This window comes from Panulirus ornatus, chromosome 43, assembly GCF_036320965.1.
Source record: "Panulirus ornatus isolate Po-2019 chromosome 43, ASM3632096v1, whole genome shotgun sequence".
NCBI classification, from domain to species: Eukaryota; Metazoa; Arthropoda; class Malacostraca; order Decapoda; family Palinuridae; genus Panulirus; species Panulirus ornatus.
The window spans coordinates 11,320,591-11,344,007 of NC_092266.1; the positions used below are offsets into that span (position 1 = coordinate 11,320,591).

The following is a 23,417-nucleotide window of genomic DNA, read 5'->3' on the forward strand; positions in this document are numbered from 1 at the left end:
AAACCTCTACAAATCGTCACCTTCGCCTCCACAAGATAATGATCAGACATCCCTCCAGTTGCACCTCTCAGTGCATTAACATCCAAAAGTCTCTCTTTCACGTGCCTATCAATTAACACAAAATCCAATAACGCTCTCTGGCCATCACTCCTACTTCCATATGTATACTTATTCCTATGAGTCCACGGGGAAAATGAAACACGATAAGTTCCCAAGTGCATTTTCGTGTAATAATCACATCAGGGGAGACACGAGAGAAATATAAGTCAGTTGATATACATCGAAGAGACGAAGCTTCGTCTCTTCAATGTATATTGACTTATATTTCTCTCTTGTGTCTGCCCTGATGATGTGATCATTACACGAAAGTGCACTTGGGAACTTATTGTGTTTCATTTTCCCAGTGGACTCATAGGAATATCTTGATCATGCGCAAAATTGTGATCCTTGCCAACATGTATACTTATGTATGTCTCTCTTTTTAAACCAGGTATTCCCAATCACCAGTCCTTTTTCAGCACATAAATCTACAAGCTCTTCACCATTTCTATTTACAACACTGAACACCCCATGTACACCAATTTTTCCCTCAACTGCCACATTACTCACCTTTGCATTCAAATCACACATCACTATAACCCAGTCTCGTGCATCAAAACTACTAACACACTCACTCAGCTGCTCCCAAAACACTTGCCTCTCATGATCTTTCTTCTCATGCCCAGGTGCATATGCACCAATAATCACCCATCTCTCTCCATCCACTTTCAGTTTTACCCATATCAATCTAGAGTTTACTTTCTTACACTCTATCACATACTCCCACCACTCCTGTTTCAGGAGTAGTGTACTACTCCTTCCCTTGCTCTTGTCCTCTCACTAACCCCTGACTTTACTCCCAAGACATTCCCAAACCACTCTTCCCCTTTACCCTTGAGCTTTTTTTCACTCAGAGCCAAAACATTCAGGTTCCTTTCCTCAAACATACTACCTATCTCTCCTTTTTTCTCATCTTGGTTACATCCACACACATTTAGACACCCCAGTCTGAGCCCCGAAGGAGGATGATCACTCCCCGTGTGACTCCTTCTTCTGTTTCCCCTTTTAGAAAGTTAAAATACAAGGGGCTTCGGGTTTCCAGCCCCCGCTTCCGTCCCCTTTAGTCACCTTCTACGACACGTGAGGAATGCATGGGATAGGGGAGAAAGAATACTTCCCACATATTCCCTGCGTGTCATAGAGGACAACTGAAAGGGAGGGAGTGGGGAGCTGGAAATCCTTCCCTCCCGTTTTTGACTTCCCAAAAGAGGGAACAGAGAAGGAAGCCAATTGAGAATATTCCCTCAAAGGCTCAGTCCACTGTTCTTAATGCTGCCTCGCCAACGCGGGATATTGGGAATGTATGGAAAATATATATAGTGTGTATTAGTATTTATATTTTCATGTATATAACTGGCAATGATGATGCAAAAAACTGTTAAGTTTAGAAAATATATAGATTGAGTCAGTGTAGGGTGTAATGATTTGCACTACATAGTCTGAAAGAAGAATATACTTATATAGGCCTTGATAAGCATTTTTTTTCCAAATCATGTACCTTGTGTAGGAAATATAAATGCAATTTTTTGATGTAATTACATATAAAGTGTTGAGAGATCTGTACTCCGAATCACATGTATTACAGGCAGCAGCTGGTCATTATTTATGGCAGGATTCTGCTTACTTCAATACCACCATTACAGAATACATTCTCTTTCAATACACATTCAATAACTCTGATAGCCTGATTATCACTTCCTAATTTCTGAGCCTAAGGGTGAACTAATGACACATCCTAGAAGCCTCAGCCTTAAGTTTTTCTGGAGAACAAACTGGGTGGAGAGTATGATAAAGTAGGATCACAGTATCACTGCAACTAACTAAGAAATTAATACATCACTTTGACAAACCTCAGTTTGCATGCTGTTCAGGAAGGAAGTCTTACACTTGTGGGACCCCAACTCTTGAACACTCTACTATCATACAACCTCTTTAATTAATGTATGCTGTCTGCATTAACCATGTTTTCAGTCAATAAGTTCAAATCATCCACTACTGTTGCACTGTACAAGTATTTATTTACATAATTAATTATAAATTTCTTACTTAATTACGTTATATCCTCTGGTTTATCTATTCCTATACCCCTCAAAGCACTGTTTACGGTCCACTTTGTTGATCTCTTTTGAAAATTCCAAGGTGGTGATCAGGTCACCCCACACTTTTCTCTCTTGCAAGGTGGGTAAATTAACAGCCTTCAGCCATTCCCTGTAGCTTAGCTTTCTTACTCCTTGTACCACCTTTGTTTTCCTCCTCTGAATCTTCTCCCTGAATTCTCTGTGCTTCTTTAGGTGTGGTGATCAAACCTCTTTCTTTATGTAAGTTGAGACAGCATGGGTAAATGAGGCCTAATCAAGACCATTTCACTAACGTTTTATATAATGATAAACCCTAGCATGAGCCAGGTACCCATTTTATCAACCAACCACAAGGGATAGATGAACAGCTGGACTGACTGTGGACCAACTGTCACAACCAGGATTTGAACCTGTGGGCTCAACTCTGGATGGCCTCTGAATGTGTTAGGTCAGGAATGCAAACTGCTACACAATGGAGGTCCACATTCTAGTTTTGGCCTTATGTATGATATAAACAACTTGCTAAAATATATCTTTATTCATATAATTGAAAGCTATTCTGATATTTGCCAGCAGACAGTTTATTTCCTTAGCTATTCTTCTAATATGGGACTCTGGTGACAGGTTAGGGATGATGTCTACTCCCAAGTTCCTCTTGCACACAAAATCTTGAAGCTTAACATCAAACCTGACCGGTAATAATCATATTAAAGCCATCTTTCAAAATGTCTTATCCTCATTACTTTACATTTACTAGGGTTAAATTTCATCAACCATGCTTCAGACTAACTTTGGACTCTGCTAGGTCCATCTTGTAAGTAGATGCAATTCTCTTCGCTTTTTTTTTTCCTCAAAAGTTTTGTATCATCAGCAAACACGCTTAGGTCGGATTCTATGCCCTTAAGCAAATCATTAATGTAGATCAAGAAGAGTAAAGGTCCCAGAACTGAGCCCTGTCGCACAATGCTGGTTACTTCAACTCGTTTAGAAAAGGGTCCTCTGACAGTGTCCTTTGTTCCCTCCCACCAAGATAATCTTCTGTCCAATGAAGTAGTTCCCCCCTTATTCCTGCTTGGTGATTTACCTTCATTATCAACTGCATGTGTGGTACATTGTCAAATGCTTTCTGGCAGTCCAGGTACAGACAGTCCACTCAGTCTTCCCTTTTGTACAGGTCTGAGCTCAATCTCTCATAAAACTCTAAAAGGTTAGTTACACATGACTTCTTTTCTTTAAACCTTGTTCCCTCTCACTTATGAATTTTTTCTTCTGCAGATTTTTTTTTTTGTCCATCTCTTCCTTAAATCTATCATTTGATGAACATCCCACTGACTTCCACCATGCCTTTAAGATTCGTAGCTTTACTATATTTCCTGGCTAGATTATCCAAGTCAAACATAACCCTAACTGGTTGCCCCCTTACATCCTGGTTGTAACTTTCTATTCTCCTTTCCTTCTTTATGGAAGCTAATTCTGGCAGTCCCAAGCCTCCAGCACTTTTTTAATATTCATTTCCTCCTCCTGTCCCCCTTTTACCTATTCAGTGTATGATCTTCCAAACCAAAAATAACCAGTGATTTATGTCTGTTAACCTCTTGATTTACTAATCTTTCTAATTTTGGTGCAACCTACTTTTTTGATACAGCCCTCAGGGTAGCTGTGTCACTCTCTCTTACCTCCTCTATAATCTCTTTTTTAGCGAGCAAGCACTGGTCCTGTATTAAAATACTTTTCTAAACCTTCCATCAACTAGCTCATATATTTTCTTGATTTCTTTATTTCCGACAGAGCATACTATCTTTTCAATCTCTTTGGTTAATTTCATATGTACCTCTGTTTGTGTCTCCTTTGGTCTATATTCCTCTTTCACTACTACCACTCTGTTGATCTTCCAAAATCACTTGTAATCTTCCCTGCTCTCTACTTTCATGAGCCTGTGTCCTTTTGTTCACCTGATCTGTTTTTGATATTATACCTGTAGATTCAGCATGAAACTGTTGTCCTTTCCTGTTTGAAAGTCTCCTGATAATGCTCTTGCAGTTTCTTGTCCACTATTGTAATCAAATTTTTCCTCTGACTGCACAGCCTCTAGTTCATGAGACTGTGCCTTCTTATTGTCAGCTTCATCTTGTTTCATCTACATTGGTATCACTAGGACTCCTTCCCCTAAACTGTTTCTTTTTTTCTCTAGTCTCAAGGTTTTCTTCATGATCTGCGAACTGCTTCTTCAGTTTACGTAACTCTAGCTCTAGTTATGTTATCCTCTGATCTTGCTCCTTCACAAGTTCCCACATTTGGTATCTTGTGTTTTCATGTCTAAAGTAAATAAGAGATAGAAAAAAATCAACTCAGAGGTCCCAGCAGAGGAATGAATCTCCATGGCAACTAGACTCATTTAGGAATGTTGAAGCTTTCTCCTTTGATGATAAGAAAAGCAAATCTTTCTTAGATACTTGGCATCATTCTACTTATCCAGCATGTGGGGTTGGTGACATCAACTCTGCAAAAATTAAATATTCAGAAGGTGCATGTGCATTGATCCAACCAGTGTAATTGAAAATTAAGTTAATAGTGGATTAACAGGTGGAGCCTTTGATTGGATGAATGCCTGGATTATCACTTACACTATAGTATTTTAGTGAGACTAAATCAAGGTTTTTTTTATCATCACTGCTGTATATATCAAAGATAACACCATCTTCATACTCCAGTTCAGTCCTCAAAATCATCAGAAAAATTTAAACATTTGTTTATCATTCTGGATGACAAGATTTTCTCCTAAACACAGTCTAAGGGATATGGAGCTCCTTTTGAAGGTTTCAGCACCTAACTTGGTTTTAAACATAGAAGCATAAACTGTAATAGTAAAGCTTTTTGTCCTTACCAAGAGGGCACATCCATTCTGATTATTCCAAACAACACAGTGACCTTAGCTTGTCTCAGGAACACAAGTCCCTTAAATGTCTGAACCTTATGTAATTAATCAAGAATATTTTGATACTATCCATAATGCTCAGTGGATTCATATTTCAAGTAGACTTAAGAGTCTTAGGAAAATTACCAACTCAAACTTCTTTGAGGTTTCACTGTCAATTTTTTTGTGAATCCATGAGAATTTAGGTCAACACTAACCAGATATCTTAGTTCTTTGAGTGAATGCTGGATCTGCATTTTGTCCTCTTTGATAACATTGTTGAAGCAATAAACTTTATCTCTGGACTAGATCTAATTCATGTTTCTTTCCTCTCTTCATTCTGTTATTGGTTTTGGCATCCAAACTTTTCCTTTGGAAAGGCACTATAGTTTTGGCTGCTCCCTATTTTCCATCCAAACTTTGGATTCCATTGCTGCTCTTGATATCCAGACAGAGTATTATGAAATAAGTATTTTTTGGGAAACTCAAGCTTTAGGGCCTTGTGGTTTTATCCTCGTACATCTTTATGTAATGTATAATGGAAATTTAGTGTGCTTTGTGAAGGCTGATTAATGATGATGTCATCAGGATTATTAAAAAATCTAAAAAAAATTTCCAGTCTGATATATAGTCTAAGAATATTTGTGATATAAAATTAGGGAATATGATTGATATATAGTCTAAGAATATTTGTGATATAAAATTAGGGAATATGATACTTCCATACCTGGTATTTGTCATTTTCTTGTCCACGTAGCTATAACTTTTAACAATTACAAGATTTCCGCAAAATATGTGGCAAAGTTTTGAATATATAAATGTAGCTGTCATGTGTAATACACCTAAACCACAGCTCCCTATCCACATCCAGGCTCCACAGACCTTTCCATGCTTTACCCCAGATGTTTCACATGCCCTGATTCAGTCCACCGGCAGCATATCGACCCTGGTATACCACATCGTTCCAATGCACTCTATTCCTTGCATGTTTTTCACCCTCCTGCATGTTCAGGCCCCAATGGCTCAAAATCTTTTTCATGCCATCCTTTCACCTCCAATTAGGTCTCCTACTTCTTGTTCCCTCCACCTCTGACACATATATCCTCTATGTCAACCTTTCCTCACTCATTCTTTCCATATGTCCAAACCATTTCAACACACCCTCTTCTGCTCTCTCAACTACACTCTTTTTATTTCCAAACATCTCTCTTACCCTCTCATTTCTTACTCGATCAAACCACCTCATACCACATACTGTCCTCAAACATCTCATTTCCAACACATCCAACCTCCTCCATACAATCTTATCTAAAGACCATGCCTCGCAACCATATAATATTATTGGAACTACTATTCTTTCAGACACACCCACTTTTGCTCTCTGAGATAATGTTTTCTCTTTCCAGACTTTCTTCATTGCTCCCAGAACCTTTGCCCCATCTTCCACTGTGTGACTCGCTTCTGCTTCCATGGTTCCATTTGCTGCTGATCCACTCTCAGATATCTAAAACAGTTCAATTCCTCCAGTTTTTCTCCATTCAGACTTACATTGCAACCAACTTGTCCCCCAAACCTGCTGAACCTAATAACCTTGCTCTTATTCATATTTACACTCAACTTCCTCCTTTCGCACACTTTTCCAAACTCAGTCAACAACTTCTGCACTACTCACTCGAATCAGCCACCGGTGCTGTATCATCGGCAAACCACAATTGACTTACTTCCCAGGCCCTCTTATCTTCAACACTCTGCATACTTGCCCCTCTGTAGAAAACAGATAACTTTGTCGTAGGCAAACTTTGTAACCAGTTCTCTTTCCACAAAATATAACCAGTTCTCTCTCAACATAATATAAATTTTATTACGGACATGATGCCAGACTTGAACACCACCATTCAGTAATGCTTGTTTAGCTATGTTTCTTCCTTGTATATCAACTGATTGTTCTACATCTATCTCATTCTTGTATCTCTCCTGATAATGTGATCATTACACGAAAGTGCACTCGGGAACTTATGTTTCATTTTTCTCATGGTTGGTGAGAGAACAAGAGCTAAGGAAGTAGAAGCACTACTCCTAAAGCAGGAGTTCTGGGAGTGTGTGACAGAGTGTAAGGAAGTAAATTCTAGACTGATACAGGTAAAACTGAAAGTGGATGGAGAGAGATGATTGATTATTGAAGCTTATGCACCTGGTCATGAGTAGAAAAATCTTGAGAGGCAAGTGTTTCGGGAGCAGCTGAGTGAGTGTGTCAATGGTTTTGGTGCACGAGGCTGGGTATTAGTGATGGGCAAGTTAAATGCGGTAAGTAATGTGGCAGTTGAGGGTTTAATTGGTGTACATGGGGTATTCAGTGTAATGAATGAAATAGTGAAGAGCTTGTGGATTTGTGTGCTGAAAAGAGACTGGTGATTAGGAATACCTGGTTTAAAATGAAATATACACAAGTATATGTATGTAAGTAGGAGAGATGGTCAAAGGGCATTATTATATCATGTGTTAATTGATAGGCATGTAAGAGAGAGACTTTTGGATGTTGATGTGTTGAGGGGCAGCTGGTGGGATGTCCGATCAATATTTTGAGGAGGCAAAGGTGACGATTTATAGAGGTTTTCAGGAAGAGAGAATGCTGGGAAGAGAGTGGTGAGAGTAAGTGAGCTTGGAAAGGACACTTGTGTGAGGAAGTACCAGGAAAGATTGAGTGGCAAAAGGTGAGAACAAATGATGTGAGGGGAGTGGTTGAGGAATGGGATGCATTTAGGGAAGCAATGATGGCATGTGCAAGAGATGCATGTGGCACGGGAAAGGTGGGAGGTGGGCAGATTAGAGAGGGTAGTGACTGGTGGGAAGGAAGGAGTGCAAATGACTGGGAGCCCAAGAGGAAAGTTCAAGAGATGGAAAAGAGGGCACATAAGAGTTGGGGTGAGAATATCGTTAAACTTTAGGAAGAATAAAAAGATATTGGGGGTGTGTATTGATCTTGAAGTGCCTGAGGATTGGCAGAATGTACAAAGGCAAAGGGTATAAAGATGAGTGTTCAAACTACAGAGGCATAAGTTTGTTGAGTATACCTGGGATATTGTATGGGAGGGTACTGACCGAGAGGGTGAATGCATGTATGGAGCATCAGAATGGGGAGGAGCAGTTAGCTTCAGAAGTGATAGAGGACATGTGGACAGGTGTTTGCTTTGAAGAATTTGTGTGAGAAATACCTAGAAAAACAAGGATTTGTACGTGGCATATATGGATCTGGAGAAGGAATATGATAGGGTTGATAGAGATGCTTTCTGGAAGGTCTTAAGAGCATATGGTGTGGAGGGTAAGCTGCTAGAAGCAGTGAAAAGTTTTTATCAAGGGTGTAAGGCATGTGTACAAGTAGGAAGAGAGGAGAGTGAGTGGTTCCCAGTGAAGGTTGGTCTGCAGCAGGGGTGTGTGAAGTCCCCATGGTTAATATATTTAGGGATGGGGTGGTCTGGGAGGTGAATGCAAGAGTTTTGGAGAGAGAGGTGAGTATGCAGTCTGTTGGGGATGAGAGGGACTGTGAAGTGAGTCAGTTGTTATTTGCCGAAGATGATACAGAATGGGTGACTGATTCGAGTGAGAAACTGTATAAGTTGGTGACCGATTTTAAAAATTTGTGTGAAAGGAGAAAGTTGAGAGTAAATGGGAATAAGAGCAAGGTTATAAGGTTCAACAGGGTTGAGGGAAAGTTAGTAGGAATGTGAGTTTAAATGGAGAAAAATTGGAGGAAGTAAAGTGTTTTAGGTATCAGGGAGTGAACTTAGCAGCGACTGGAAACAGAAATGGAAGTAAGTCAAAGGGTGGGGGAGGGGGCGAAAGTTCTGGGAGCGATGAAGAATGTGTGGAAAGAGTGAACATTATCTCGTAAAGCAAAAATGGGTATGTTTGAAGGAATAGTAGTTCCAGCAATATCATTTGGTTGTGCGGCATGGGCTATGGATAGGGTTGTACGGAGGATGGATGGATGTGTTGGAAATGAAATGTTTGAGGACAATATGTGGTGTGAGGTGGTTTGATCAAGTAAGTAATGAAAGGATAAGAGAGATGTGTGGTAATAAAAAAAAGTGTGGTTGAAAGAGCAGAGGACACATGTTGAAATGGTTTGGACATATGGAGAGAATGAGTGAAGAAAGGTTGACAAAAAGGATATATGTTAGAGGTGGAGGGAACAAGGAGAAGCAGGAGACTAAATTGGAGGTGGAAGGATGGAGTGAAAAGGATTTTGAGTGATCGGAGCCTGAACACACAGGAGGGTGAGAGGAGTGCAAGGAAAAGAGTAAATTGGAATGATGCGGTATACTGGGGTTGATGTGCTGTCAACAGACTGAACCAGGGCATGTGAAATGTCTGGCGCAAACCATGGAAAGGTCTGTTGGGTCTGGATGTGGAAAGGGAACTGTGGTTTTGGTGCACTACACATGACAGCTAGAAACAGAGTGTGAATGAAAGTGGCTTTATTACCTGTTTTCCTGGTGCTACTTTGCTGAAGCAGGGGGTAGTGATGCTGTTTCCTGTGTGGTGGGGTGGTATCAGGAATGGTGGAGAGCAAGCAAGTATGAATATGTACACATTACTGACGCATGCCACATATTGTTCTCAATCATTTCATTTCCAACACATCCACCCTCCTCAGCATATCCTTATTATAGCTATAGGCCATGCCTCGCATCCATAACATTTCTGGGACTGCTAAACCTTCAGACATACCCATTTTAACCTAACCAGAAATCATTCTCTCCACACATTCTTCAGCACTTCCAGAACTTTCATCCCCTCCCCCACCCTATGACTCACTTCCATGGTTCCATTTGCTGCCAAGCCACTACCACATATCTATAACACTTCACTTTCCCCAATTTTTCTCCATTCAAACTTACATCCCATCTAACTTGTGTCTTTCTACCCTGCTGAACCTAATATCTTGCTATCATTTACATTTACTCTCAACTTTCTCCTTTCATACACATTCTAAACTCAGTTATTAACTTCTACAGTTTCTCAATTGAATTAGTCACCAGTGCTGTATCACTGGTGAACAACTGATTCACTTCCTAGGCCCTCTCATCCCCAACAGACTGCATACTCAACTCTCTCAACAAGACTCTTGCATTTACCTACCTCAACACCCCATCCCTAAACTATTCAAATGGCCATGGTGGACATCACACACCCCTGCTGCAGACTGATATTCACTGGGAACCATTCACACTCCCCTCTTCCAATTCATACACACACCTTACACCCTTAATAAAAATCTTCTCTATGCTTCGAGCAGCTTACCTCCCACACCATATATTCTTAAGACCTTGCACAAAGCATTTTTGTCAACCTTATCATATACTTTCTCCAGATCCATAAATGCCACATACAAATCCACCGGTTTTTTGAGTATTTTTCACATTCTTAAAAGCAAACACCTGATCCACACACCCTCTACCACTTCTGAAACCAAACTGCTCATTCCCAATCTGATGCTCTGTTCATGCTTTCACCCTCTCAATCAATAACCCCCATACCATTTACCATATCAGACATACTCAACAAACTTATGCCTCTGAAGTTTGAACACTCACCTTTATCTCCTTTGCCTTTATATAATGGCACTATACATGCATTCTGCCAATCCTCAGGCATTTTACCATGATCCCTACATACACTGAATATCCTTACCAACTAATCAACAACACATTCACTCCCTTTTTTCATAAATTCAACTGCAATACCATCGACTCACGCTGCCTAGCTGTATTTCATCTTTCACATGGTTTTCACCACCTCTCTTCACCAAACCACTCTGCATGCCTCGCACTTCACACCAACCCGATGAAAACAGTCTACATCTGCTACTCTGTCATCACATTTAACAATCCTTTAAAATTCTCACTCCATCACTACCTGTTATGCCTTCCCCTTCTGCACCCATCAATGATGTTCCCATTTGCTCTCTTGTCTTTCACACAATGTTTACTTCCTTCCAAAACATCTTTTTTATTCTCCTTATAGTTTATTGATACTTTCTCTGTACAACTCTCACTTGTCCTCTTTTTTAACCCATGCATCTTTAAAAACATCTGTTTATTCTCCTTATAGTTTAATGATACTCTCTCAGTACAACTCTCACTTGTCCTCTTTTTCAATCCCTGCATCTTTATGTTGTCCCCCTGTCACTTTCTCTTATATATCTTTTTCAACCCCTGCATCTTTTTCTTGACCTGCCACTTTCTCTTATATATCTCCCAATCATCTGCACTCCTTTCCTGTAAGCACTGCCCCAACGTCTCTCTTTTCTCTTTCACTAAATACTTACTTCATCCCACCTCTCACTACCCTTTCTAATCTGCCCACCTCCCACCTTTTGCATGCCAGATGCATCTCTTGCATATGCCATCACCTCCCATTCCTCACCCACTCTCCTCACTTCATTATTATTATTATTATTATTATTATTATTATTATCATCATTATTATTATACTAAATTGCTGTTTCCTGTGTCAGTGAGGTAGTGCCAGGAAACAGACGAAGAATGGCCCATCCACTCACACATACACGCACATATACATACATATATACATACATATCAACATATACATACACATACATATAAATATAAACACATGTACATATTCATACTTGCTTCCCGGCACTACCCCGCCCCACAGGAAACAGTGATAAAACATATACACATCCAAGTAATCAACAAGCACTTAAAAACCACCCCCCAACCTAGTCCTGAATATTACCTATCTGAAACTGCCATCTCCAAACACATATGGGTAACCCCTTCTCATCCATGCTTCAGACACCACCCATCACTCCATCATTACAAAGATTTAACATCCAGTATAAACAGAACAAGACTTCTGATGGCTAAGGTGTAATTTCCAAACTAAAGACAGTACAGAAAACATTTACTTCTGTCTTGTGCTCACCCTGTAAAGGCACACACACACAATCTGACCATACACACAATCTGACCCCTCTCAGCCTGGGGCTCTGAGCAGTGTAGGAATTCCTCAGAGAACTTTTGAGGCAGGAATACACATATAAAGCAAAACCCCTATAATTCAGCAATGTACACACAGCTATTTATAATTCTGCTAGTAACCATGAGGAAAAATGAAACAAGTCACAAGAGCACTTTTGTGTGATCATTTTGTATCTCCCCTGATGTAATCACAATAATTTGCACTTACGACGTGCCGTGTTTCATTTTTCTTCATGGTCATCAGCAAATACTTGATCACCTGGATCACTGTGATCTGCAACATTTACTTGGTTGTATAATAATACTGTGTATATTAGCTCATGGCAAATGAATTTAGTAATGTCTTTACCCTGAGCAGAGAAACTGTGGAGCAGGTAAGCCATCATATTTAACTGTCAGATGTGAAGGAATGTTTACAAATGATTTTAAACTTTTGCATTATGAGAATTCGTTGTTTGTCCTTATTTCATGTATCCTAGTTTGCTATCTTTGTATCCTGTGTGATTATTACTCATACACATTGGTTACTAGTCATTATCAGAGTATGTATACTCATCCAAGTACTATAAAGACTTACTCTTTGATTCTGTTACTTACATATCTAAATATAGGACTGCAACCCAAGTTTTTTTTAAGCTGGTTAGGTCTTTACTTCCAGATACTGACTGTTTCATTTTATTGCATTACAGAAGATTTATTACATTATCATATCCACTTATGAGTCCTTGTGCTTGATCATACAGAATGTTTTTCAGACCATTTCTTTTGTTAGAAATTATCACAATTCCTGGCTGAGTTCAAAGTTCTCTGTGTCTTACTGGGAAGCCTTTTTGTTTTTCTGCCCTTATTAATTATATGATCTTGTGTACTCGCCAGTTTATTCATTTCTGACAAAGGATGTCTGGCTATTTATAGTCATATTTGGACCACAATTTTGCACTCACCTAATGTTCTACAGAAAAGATGGAAAATTTTTTAAAGATATGTGGTTATGCTCCTACTGTTCAGTTCAAGAAAGGATCCATTAGAATCAAAACTTTCTAATAAATATATAAATTTTAGCTCACATAATCAATATATTTTTGACAATCAAAACAAACATATTCATCTGATACAAATCACATTGCAACACAGATGGAGGAAGTACTTTATAGTTGTTTCGCTGATATATGATTTGTGTTGCAATATTACTATTGCTTTATTTATGTCAAATATATTATGTATCTATTTTTATGATCAATATACTGTATTTATTTTTTATGATCAATATACATAAAATATTTATGTTTTTTTAATAAACCCTACTTCAAGTCATCATAAAATCTTAAAAAGATCAGTTCCTTTATAGGTTAAGCTTCAACGATTCAGTTTCAAGTGTAAAAGTTGCTCACAAGCACATCTTATATGTAAAATAATAAAATTAAAATCTTTGATTTGGAGAAACTTTTTTTTTTTTGTCTAAGATACTTTCTTCCAAGGATCCCTTTTTTCCTTTACCTGGACCATGTTGACCAAACTTTTTGTCTAGAATTTGAAAGGCATCCTAACCATCTCAATTCTGCAATTTTAAATACCGAAACGATGCTGAACATTCTTTTATTTAAAACTTAGCACCATCAGCTTGATCCTACTATCATAAAATATACATCCATAAGCAAACTGTATAAGCCATAGAATGGAATTTCACTGAGTCTTCTTGAAAAAACGGAGATAGAGAATGAAAGGGATACTGTGAGGAAGAAAGTACCTTAGAAAAAAAAAAGTCCTTACTAAATAAAAGCTCTTTTCTCTGTATGGGGAATATTTTCCCTAAGAATTCCTGCTTTTGATAGTATGACTAGGGAATGAATAGTCATCCTGTGTGCTCTTCCATCGAAGAAAAGGCTTCTGACATTACTCTCCACAGAAGATAAAGAAGGAAATATGATTCTAGAAAGACTGGTGCAAGGGTAGAAATTCTAAAATGATCTGAAAGTTAATCAACTGGGAGAGGGAAGCACACACCTGTCGAAAGCATCTTTTCGACCAGGATGAAAATAATTAAAGAGGTTTATTACTGCTTGGTGTTGGAACCAATGCTACATTTTTCTGTAAAAGTAAATAATTGCCAGAAGAATCTGAATAATGCACGAGTACACTTGCTAATGATCTCAAACTCAGGAATGAAGGACAAAGCATTAGAAACACCAATATGTTGTTTGATGATCTTGAATAATCACAGGAGTTAAACAAATTGCCAATATAGTATAGTTCAAGATACTCAAAGTAATGAAGACGAGTAATGTGAAACAAACCTAAGAAGGCTATTACAACAAAGAAATGTCACAAGAATCAGCTTTACACCCAGGACTAAACATTATGCCTAACTTATCACCAGAAAATACTGTAATGAAACTTGGAAAAAATACTATATTATGGAATTTTCCCCTTTCTAAATGAATCTCAAAACTCCGGCCGAAAATTTATATCAATATGGCAAAAATGATTCCTCGATTAACCGTCACTGTGGAAGTCCTAATATCCAATGTACAGAGTGCAGATTATTCGCAAATATTCTTTAAAAAATCTCCGTATGTTAGTTATGAAGATTAACTAGATCCAGATTTCTAGCTATAATGATATACAACTAAACCAAGTCAGACATTTTATATATAATGCATCCTTCAACACATGTTAATGTCCATGTACTACAGGACTACTGTCAGGCTAGGCTAGGTATGTAAGGTATCCCAGAAGTACTGCCATACATACATAGTGAATTGTGCGTTATTTTCCAAAAGTGTCTTTGTTGCAAACATTGATCACAAAGGTTTTCATCACCAACATCTAGTACCTTGTACTCTGACCACAACTTAAACTGATTTAACGACACGAGGGCGTTAATGTTACACGACTCATTGACATCTCTCCGTAGACACAATGTTCAGCGTATTTAAATGAAACTGGGATGCCAATACAACAATGGCTTTTTATATACTAAATACACGAATATTTTGCCTCAAGGCAAAGACTAGCAATTTAAGAAATGTAACCATCGACAATGAACAGAAAAATAATACAGAGGCGTATACAACGTCTACAGTACATGGAATTATTTTAGTTTAACCAAGATAATCAAGCCAGTCTCAACAAACATGATACAACAGCTGACTACAGCTGTAAGGTCAACAAAATATTGTATATGACTCTGAATCACATTTATAAGATCGCAAGAGAACCCAAAATTATCCTTACAGACCACAGGTTAATCAGGACACTTAAATATCACTACTAAAGTCTTCACAAACTATCTAACATACTTCTGTGACTGAACTGCTGATGCAACCTAAGACTGGCCTGCTTGACTAACAAGTTGGTTGAAATACAGCAAACATTACCTTAGCAGAGGTGTAACTGCCATTTCTATCCTCGGTAGGCCAGTCAGAACACTATCCCAGGAGCACACTGGAGCACACATCTTACGGGTAATAATGGCCAGGGGACAACAAAATGGCGGCACTGAAGACGTTCCCTTCCTTCTTCACAAGTTCAACGCACCAAAACAATGGCGTCCGACCGTAAAATCCACAATTTGAATCGCCCGATTTCCTTACGTCATCGGTGTCCTTTGACAGAGCAATACGGAGCTATGATTGGCTACTCAGGGTAGATATAGCACAGTCATCTTTCTGGATTACGACATATTATTGGCTAAGGACCTGAGGGGGCGTGGCTCCCAGAGTCCCACCAAGTCTTCCGCGGTTTCTTCCAAAGTGAGATGAAACAAATTGTGTTTTGTGGTGAAATAATCCAAAAACTGCATACGTAATTAACTTGATGGAGTGATACAGTGAGTTAGCAATGTCTAAGTAATGTGCTGTTGGAATATTGGGATATTGAAAAAAAAGCCTGCGTGTCATTGGGCAGATCTGACATAAAGGCTTGGGGCCACGTCAAGATGGAAGGTATGTAAAACCCATTTCGTAGAAGTTGTAGTAGGAAATTATTTTGAATTTTTTTTAACATTGTATGTGATTTTCATGAAAACACTTCTGTATAATGAAAGGATACGTTTTTTGCTAGAAATGTAGCTTGGATTTTTTTTTTCAATAATAAGAAAACAAGTTACTCTAAATTCATATGAAACATACCACTGACCCCCAACTATGGCAGTTTATATCGACACAGTGAAGTCTCTCAAAAATGACAAACGATTATGTATTCATCGTAAAATTGCGAAATTGGGTATAAAAAGTTTACATATCGGGGTTTTATCGGCATTACGATGCAATGCGCAGGAAGAAGTTTGAGCAGAACTTTACAGAAAAAAAATGTATTCTTAAGTAATACTCGTTTTGGGATCATAGTCTTTTTTATCATCCAGTTTGCCCATTAGGAGTGGATTAATCATATTCAAGGGAAAGAATATCATCCATGGAGGAAAAATAATGCTATTTAATACAAAAAACTTAGGTTTAAGTGAATGTGTTTTCAGCTTCCTAGTTATACAGATTCTGTGAGGCTGTACTCTTATCCCATTCTTTATGTATTTTTATCTTACGAATGAAATTAATGTCGAGGGCTTTTTGCATTGAGGAAATCGTAAATATAAGTGTGGAGGTTTATATTTACGAATGTGGTTGGATAATTATTTTGCATTATTATGAAAGTCACCAGTACCACCTCAATCATATAATTTAATTTAACGGTGATAGACTGAAGTAGCGTGATTTGGAGTTTATTGTTCTTGATGCTACGACTTAAGAATAATTTGATAGTGAGGAAGGGCTATGAACTCCGAGAAAATAAGGGCAAATTCCGGAACTAAAGAACAACGGAACCACGAAGTTTCCCAAGGAGCCGAAATATACTTTTTTTTTTTTTGAGAAAAAAATGATTGAGACCAATGTTATGGTCTTATGTGAACACATTTTGGTCTGTTTGGACTTGTTGCGGGAATAAGACGATGACTTTGATGTTGGCATTTTCCTACTAAATATTCTTTGACCTCCAAGGAGCTACGTTAAGCTTAATCAGGAGGTACATAGTTACAATTAGTAGAAATAAGGATATGATACCAATGGACTGCTTTCTTTAATGTTTGTTTAAAGCTGCATTACACTATCAAGATTAGTAGATGAGAAAGTAATAGGAATAGGAATAAACAGATTTGATAAAGAAAATGTCACCTTTGAGATAGGGTACATAATGCCTATACCTTATGGCGAAGAGGTACACCAGCCAAAGAGGGTTGGGTATATATCGACTTCTAGGTGAGATTTTTCATAGATCCTGTTGATAACAAAAAGTGTTTCGACTTTAATGTTAATTTCCCCCACTTTTTTCGTGATCTCTATAGCCCTTCTCATTATCATGTACTTCAATTTTTGAATAGAGGAAACAGGAGTCAAGCGAGGAATGCTCATCCTCCTCGAAGGCTGTCAGATTGGGGTGTCTAAATGTGTGTGGATGTAACCAAGATGAGAAGAAAGGAGAGATAGGTAGTATGTTTGAGGAAAGAGACCTGGATGCTCTGGCTCTGAGTGAAACGAAGCTCAAGGGTAAATTTTTGGAAGAGTCTTGTGGGTAAAGTGGTAAAGTCAGACGTTGGTGAGAGGACAAGAGCTAAGGAAGGAGTAGCACTATTGAAGCAGATGTAGGAGAGTGTGATAGTGTAAGAAAGTAAATTCTAGATTGATGTGGGTAAAACTGAAAGTTGGTAGAGAGAGATGGTTGATTATTGGTGCTCTTGCGCCTGGTCATGAGAAGAAAGATCATGAGAGGCAAGTGTTTTGGGGAGCAGCTGAGTGAGTGTGTCAGCAGTTTTGATGCTCGAGACCGGATATTAGTGAAGGGTGATTTAAATGCGAAGTTGAATAATGAGGCAGTTGAGGGTATAATTGATGTACATGGGGTATTCAGTGTTATGGATGGAAATGGTGAGGAGCTTGTGGATTTGTTTGCTGAAAAAAGACTGGTGATTGGGAATACCTAGTTTAAAAAGACAGATATACACAAGTATACGTATATGAGTTGGAGAGATGGTCAAAGGGCATCAAAAGATTACGTGTTAATTGATAGGCATGTAAAATAGACTTTTGGATGTTAATTTGCTGAGGTGGGCAGCTGGTGGGATGACATATCACTATCTTGTGGAGGCGAAGGTGAAGATTTGTAGAGGTTTTCAAAATAGAAGAGAAAATGACAACGAGAAGGGAGTTGTGAGAGTAAGTGAGCTTGGAAGGGAGACCTTTGTGAGGAAGTACCAGGAGAGAGTGAGTGTAAAAATGGCAAAAGGTGAGAGCAAATGACGTAAGGGGAGTGGATTAGGAATGGGATGTATTTAGGAAAGCATTGATTGCATGTGCCAAAGATGCATGCGGCATGAGAAAGGTGCCCCGGAGTTGGGCAGATTAGAAAGGGTAGTGAGTGGTGGGATGAAGAAGTTAAGTCGTTTGTGAAAGAGAAAAGAGAGGCGTTTGGATAATATTACAAGGAAGGAGTGCAAATGACTGGGAGATGTATAAAAGAAACCGTGAGGAGGTCAAGAGGAAGGTTCAGGAGTAGAAAAAATAGGGCAAATGAGAGTTGGGGTGAGAGAATATCTTTAAACTTTAGGGAGAATAAACAGATGTTTTGGAAGGAAGTAAATAACGTCCGTAAGACAGGAGAACAGATGGGAGCATCGGTGAACGAGGCAAGGGGGGGAAGTGATAACAGGTAGTGATGGAGTGAGAAGGAGATGGAGTGAGTATTTTGAAGATGTGTTGAATGTGTTTGATGATAGAGTACCAGATGTAAGGTGTTTTGGTCGGGGATGCTGCGCAAAGTGAAAGGGTCAGGGAGAATGGTTTGGTTAAGAGAGAAGTGGTGAAGGTTCGCGAAGATGAAATCCGACAAGGCGGCGGGTTTGGATGGTATTATAGTTAAATTTATTAAGAACGGGGGTGACTGTGATGCTGATTGGTTGGTAAGGATGTTCAATGTGTGTACTGATCATGGTGAATGCCTGAGGGTTGACGGAATGCATGCATAGTGCCATTGTATAAGGGAAACGGGATAAAAGTGAGTGTTCAAACTACAGAGACACAAGTTTGTTGAGTATTCCTAGGAAACTGTATGAGAAGGTATTGATTGAGAGGGTGAAGGCATGTACAGAACATCAGATTTGGGAGGAGCAGTGTGGTTTCAGAATTGGTAGAGGATGTGTAGATCAGGTGTTTCCTTTGAAGAATGTGTGTTAGAAATACTTAGAAAAACTTAGATTTGTATTTAACACATATTGATCTGGAGAAGGCATATAATAGGGTTGATAGAGATGCTCTGTGGAAGGTCTTATGAGTATATGGTGCGGGATTTAAGCTGCTAGAAGTAGTGAAAAGTTTTTATCAAGGCTGTAATGCATGTGTAAGAGTAGGAAGACAGGAAAGTGATTGGTTCCCAGTGAAGGACGGTGTGCGGCAGGGGTGGGTGATGACACCATTGTTGTTTAATCTGTTTATGGATGGGGTGGATTGGGAGGTAAATGAGAGATTTGGAGAGAGGGGTGAGCATTCAGTCTATTGGTGATGAGAGGGCCTGGGAAGTGAGTCAGTTGTTGTTCGCCGATGATGCAGCACTGGTAGCTGCAGAAGTTGGAGACAGTCTGGAATAGTGCTTTAAAGGAAAAAGTTGAGAGTAAACGTGAATAAGAGCAAGGTTATGTTCAGCAGGGTTGAGGGACAATTTATTTGGGATGTAAGTTTGAATGGAGAAAAATTGAAGAAAATGAAGTGTTTTATATATCTGGGAATGGACTTAGCAGCGAATGGAACAATGGAAGCTGAAGTATGTTACAGGGTGGGGAGGGAAGCAAAGGTTTTGGGAGCGATGAAGAATGTGTGGAAAGAGCGCGTTTCCTCGAAGACCAAAAATGGGTATGTTTGAAGGAATAGTAGTTCCAGCAACATTATACAGATGGAAATGAAATGTTTGAGGACAATATGTGGCGTGAGGTGGTGTGATCGAGTAAGTAATGAAAGGGTAAGAAAGAAGTGTGGAAATGAAAAGAGTGTGGTTGAGAGAGCAGAAGAGGGTGAGTTGAAATGGTTTGGACATATGGAGAGAATGAGTGAGGAAAGGTTGACAAAGAGGATATATGTATCATTTGTTTTGTTTTTGAATATTATAGATTTACTTGTATTCGAATATAGTCGTTGGACTCTTGAGAAAAACAGGAGATATGTTAACGAGACCGGGTATTAGTGATGGGTAATTTAAATGCGAAGGAGAGTAATGTGGCAGTTGACGGTATAATTGGTGTACATAGGGTATTGAGTGATGTGAATGGAAATGGTGAAGAGCTTGTGGATTTGATTGCTGAAAAAAGACTGATGATTGGGAATATCTGGTTTAAAAAGAGAGATATACATAAGTATACGTATATGAGTAGGAGAGATGGCCAGAGGGCATTATTAGATTACGTGTCAATTGATAGGCTTGTAAAGGAGAATTTTTTGGATGTTAATGTGCTGAGAAGGGCAGCTGGTGGGATGTCAGATCATTATCTTTTGGAGGCGAAGGTGAAGATTTGTAGTAGTTTTCAAAAAAGAAGAGTAAATGTTGGGGAGAAGAGAGTGGTGAGAGTAAGTGAGCTTGGAAAGGAGACGTGTGAGGAAGTACCAGGAGAGATTCAGTGTAGAATGGCAAAAGGTGAGAGCAAATGTGAGGGGAGTAGGTGAGGAATGGAATGTATTTAGGGAAGCAGTAATTGCATGTGCAAAATATGCGTGTGGCATGAGAAAGATAGGGAAGTGGGCAGATTAGAAAGGGTAATGAGTGGTGGGATGAAGTAAAGTTGTTAGTGAAAGAGAAAAGGGAGGCGTTAGGACGATACTTACAAGGAAGGAGTGCAGATGACTGGGAGATGTATAAATGAAAGCAGCAGGAGGCCAAGAAGAAGGTGCAAGTCTTGAAAAAGAGGGCAAATTAGCTACAGTCATGGTTGTTTTGTTCTAGGAAACAAATTAAATCACTAGTCTTTTAAAATACTCACGCCCATCAATTCACGTCTTTTCCTGTTACCACTTCACACCTCCCTTCCTCAATGCTCTCAATTTGTTCTCTTATTCTCAGACTACACGTCAAAATATATTATGAGTGACAGTTAGGCACCTGGGTCGAGTTCAAGCACCTAATACCCTCCTTCCCCTCCGACTTCCTCTCTTTCTCTTCATCATACCCGACCCTCCAACAGTGTCCTCCCATATTCTTAGGGAGAATGGTTAGGTTAAGAGGGAAGAGGTTGTGAAAGCTTTGCGGAAGATGATATCCGGCAAGGCGGCGGGTTTGCAGTTGAATCTATTAAGAAAGTGGGTGACTGAGTTGTTGATTGGTTGTTAAAGATATTTCCCCTTCCTTCCCTCTCTCCATCCCGTGAGGCGGGGTGTTAGAGGAACCAGTGCATCACCAATACATTCAAGGCTCAAGTAGACACCACTTACTTCAACATGAAATAACACTATTTTATTTAGTTATGTATGATTATTTCTCAAGTTTATTTCATGCGGAATAATGGGTGCAGTTAATGACTATTAAATCGAGATTATGGAGACAAAATTTTGTCGGATTTGGCATTCAAAATTTTGTAGAGAACCTGTTGACACTGTTGACACCAAAAGAATGGGTAAGGGAAATAAGTAAAATCATTGCTGATACGGTAAAACTTATCATTTCTGTATGTATGCGACGTCGTCAACCTCAGATTGAGGAGTGCTAAACGTTTAAACTCATTTTTAAAAAATCACCTTGAACACTTTTTTCCACGGACTAATTGCATAATTTGAAATAAGTAAATGGTATCCAGAAGTCGCTATGTTTGCATCAGTGCACGTCACTAGCAGTGTGGTGGTTGAACAAAGACAAGCCAAGTAGACAGCCATAGCCAGATTTATATTACTATATGAATGCTGAAAAGAAATGAAAGTAGGGGTAAGAAAGTTTGGGATGAAGTTTTGTAGGTATAGATGCGAGAAATGTAAGAATACTATAGTCCAACGAAAGCATTATTAGCACTTTTCTGCGCTTAGTCTCGATGATTGTGATCAGTATCAGCTGCAGGCGAGAAGCGCCAACGCTTGGCGCTCACGTAACCACTCCCCCCCCAGACATGGCTCCGTTACCATGCCAACCGTCTCCCCTTCTTTTCCTTGATACCGATTTATTCAAACCACATTGAACTCAAAGCGAGCCTTCTTGGAAATGATTAGACTGCAGCAGTGGAATAAGTTTATAAAAACAGCCCACTTGTATCCTACGTACAGCGTGATACCGACATCATACAGGGTTTGACCCTTATCGTGGATCTACATGCACTGTTGACACCATGAATATATATAACATGCATACCAGCAAAGTTTGCTCGTTTTATGAAGTTCATAAAGTGAAGTACTATTGCTAAAAGAATTGTTCTATATTTGTTTGGGGATGTGATCGTCTCTGTGTTTGCCTGTTTGAACTTATGTGGAATGAGCTTTACCTTCGTGGAGCCCCAGCTCACGTCTCAACCTGAAATTTCCACGGTAGACAAAATTTTCCAGGGCTAACACCATATACTCTTTGGCTTAGTTTAATTCACACCTGCTTGACTTTATTTCGAGAGATGTTTGCTCAGGTATTTCCTAACACACTTCGTCCTAACTTCTTGTTACGACCCATTGTTGTGACGCTATTACGAACATTGTCATCATCGCTACCGTAAGGATTCTCGAAACCGTCTTTCATATCATAATGGCTTGTGCGGGCAATTCCAGTCTTCCAGGGTTTACATCATCACCAAACAACTCATTCTTCTTCCATTCTAGTAGCAGTCATCCCGCTTGTCTGAATATGTTGCTTGCCCTCATATAAAAGCTGTTGTCCTCGCACATAATTCCATTAATCCATGAATACACCTGTTTGCCTTTTACGCCTGTTTGTAACACAAGTCTTTGGTTCAGGGCAACTGATCGCCTTTCTTTTAAGTTAACCCACGTGATCACCATGTTGTTACACAAATCGCTCTTGATGAGATCTCAGACCACGTCTGTACCGGTGAGTGTAGGGCTTCTGCACATTGAGTATCCTACATGCGTTGAGATACCACCTGGTCTTTGGGTCTTCTGTGGGTCTAATTCCTTCATAAGCCCATCCGGCAGCGTCGGGTATGTTAATCCCCTTTGGTAAATAAGCTTTTAAACCATGCGATTCTCCACATACGCCTTCAAAATGCTCACAGCTTTTCTTTCTCAATCCTTCGGTTTGATTATTTCGTTCCTGACTGATTATTTTCTTTTGACAGAAGAAAAGGGTATTTCTCTTGCC

At 39.2% G+C, this 23,417-nt stretch overlaps 1 protein-coding gene across 1 annotated transcript in view; it reads right to left on the reverse strand.

The window, feature by feature from the left end:
- LOC139762312 (uncharacterized) overlaps positions 1 to 15,674 on the reverse strand; it is a 166,638-nt gene extending 150,964 nt beyond the window's left edge. The window contains exon 1 of the mRNA XM_071686937.1: positions 15,476 to 15,674. The gene's annotated coding sequence lies outside the window, so the exon portion shown is untranslated. The remainder of the gene's footprint in view (positions 1 to 15,475) is intronic.
- Positions 15,675 to 23,417: the final 7,743 nt, after the last annotated feature.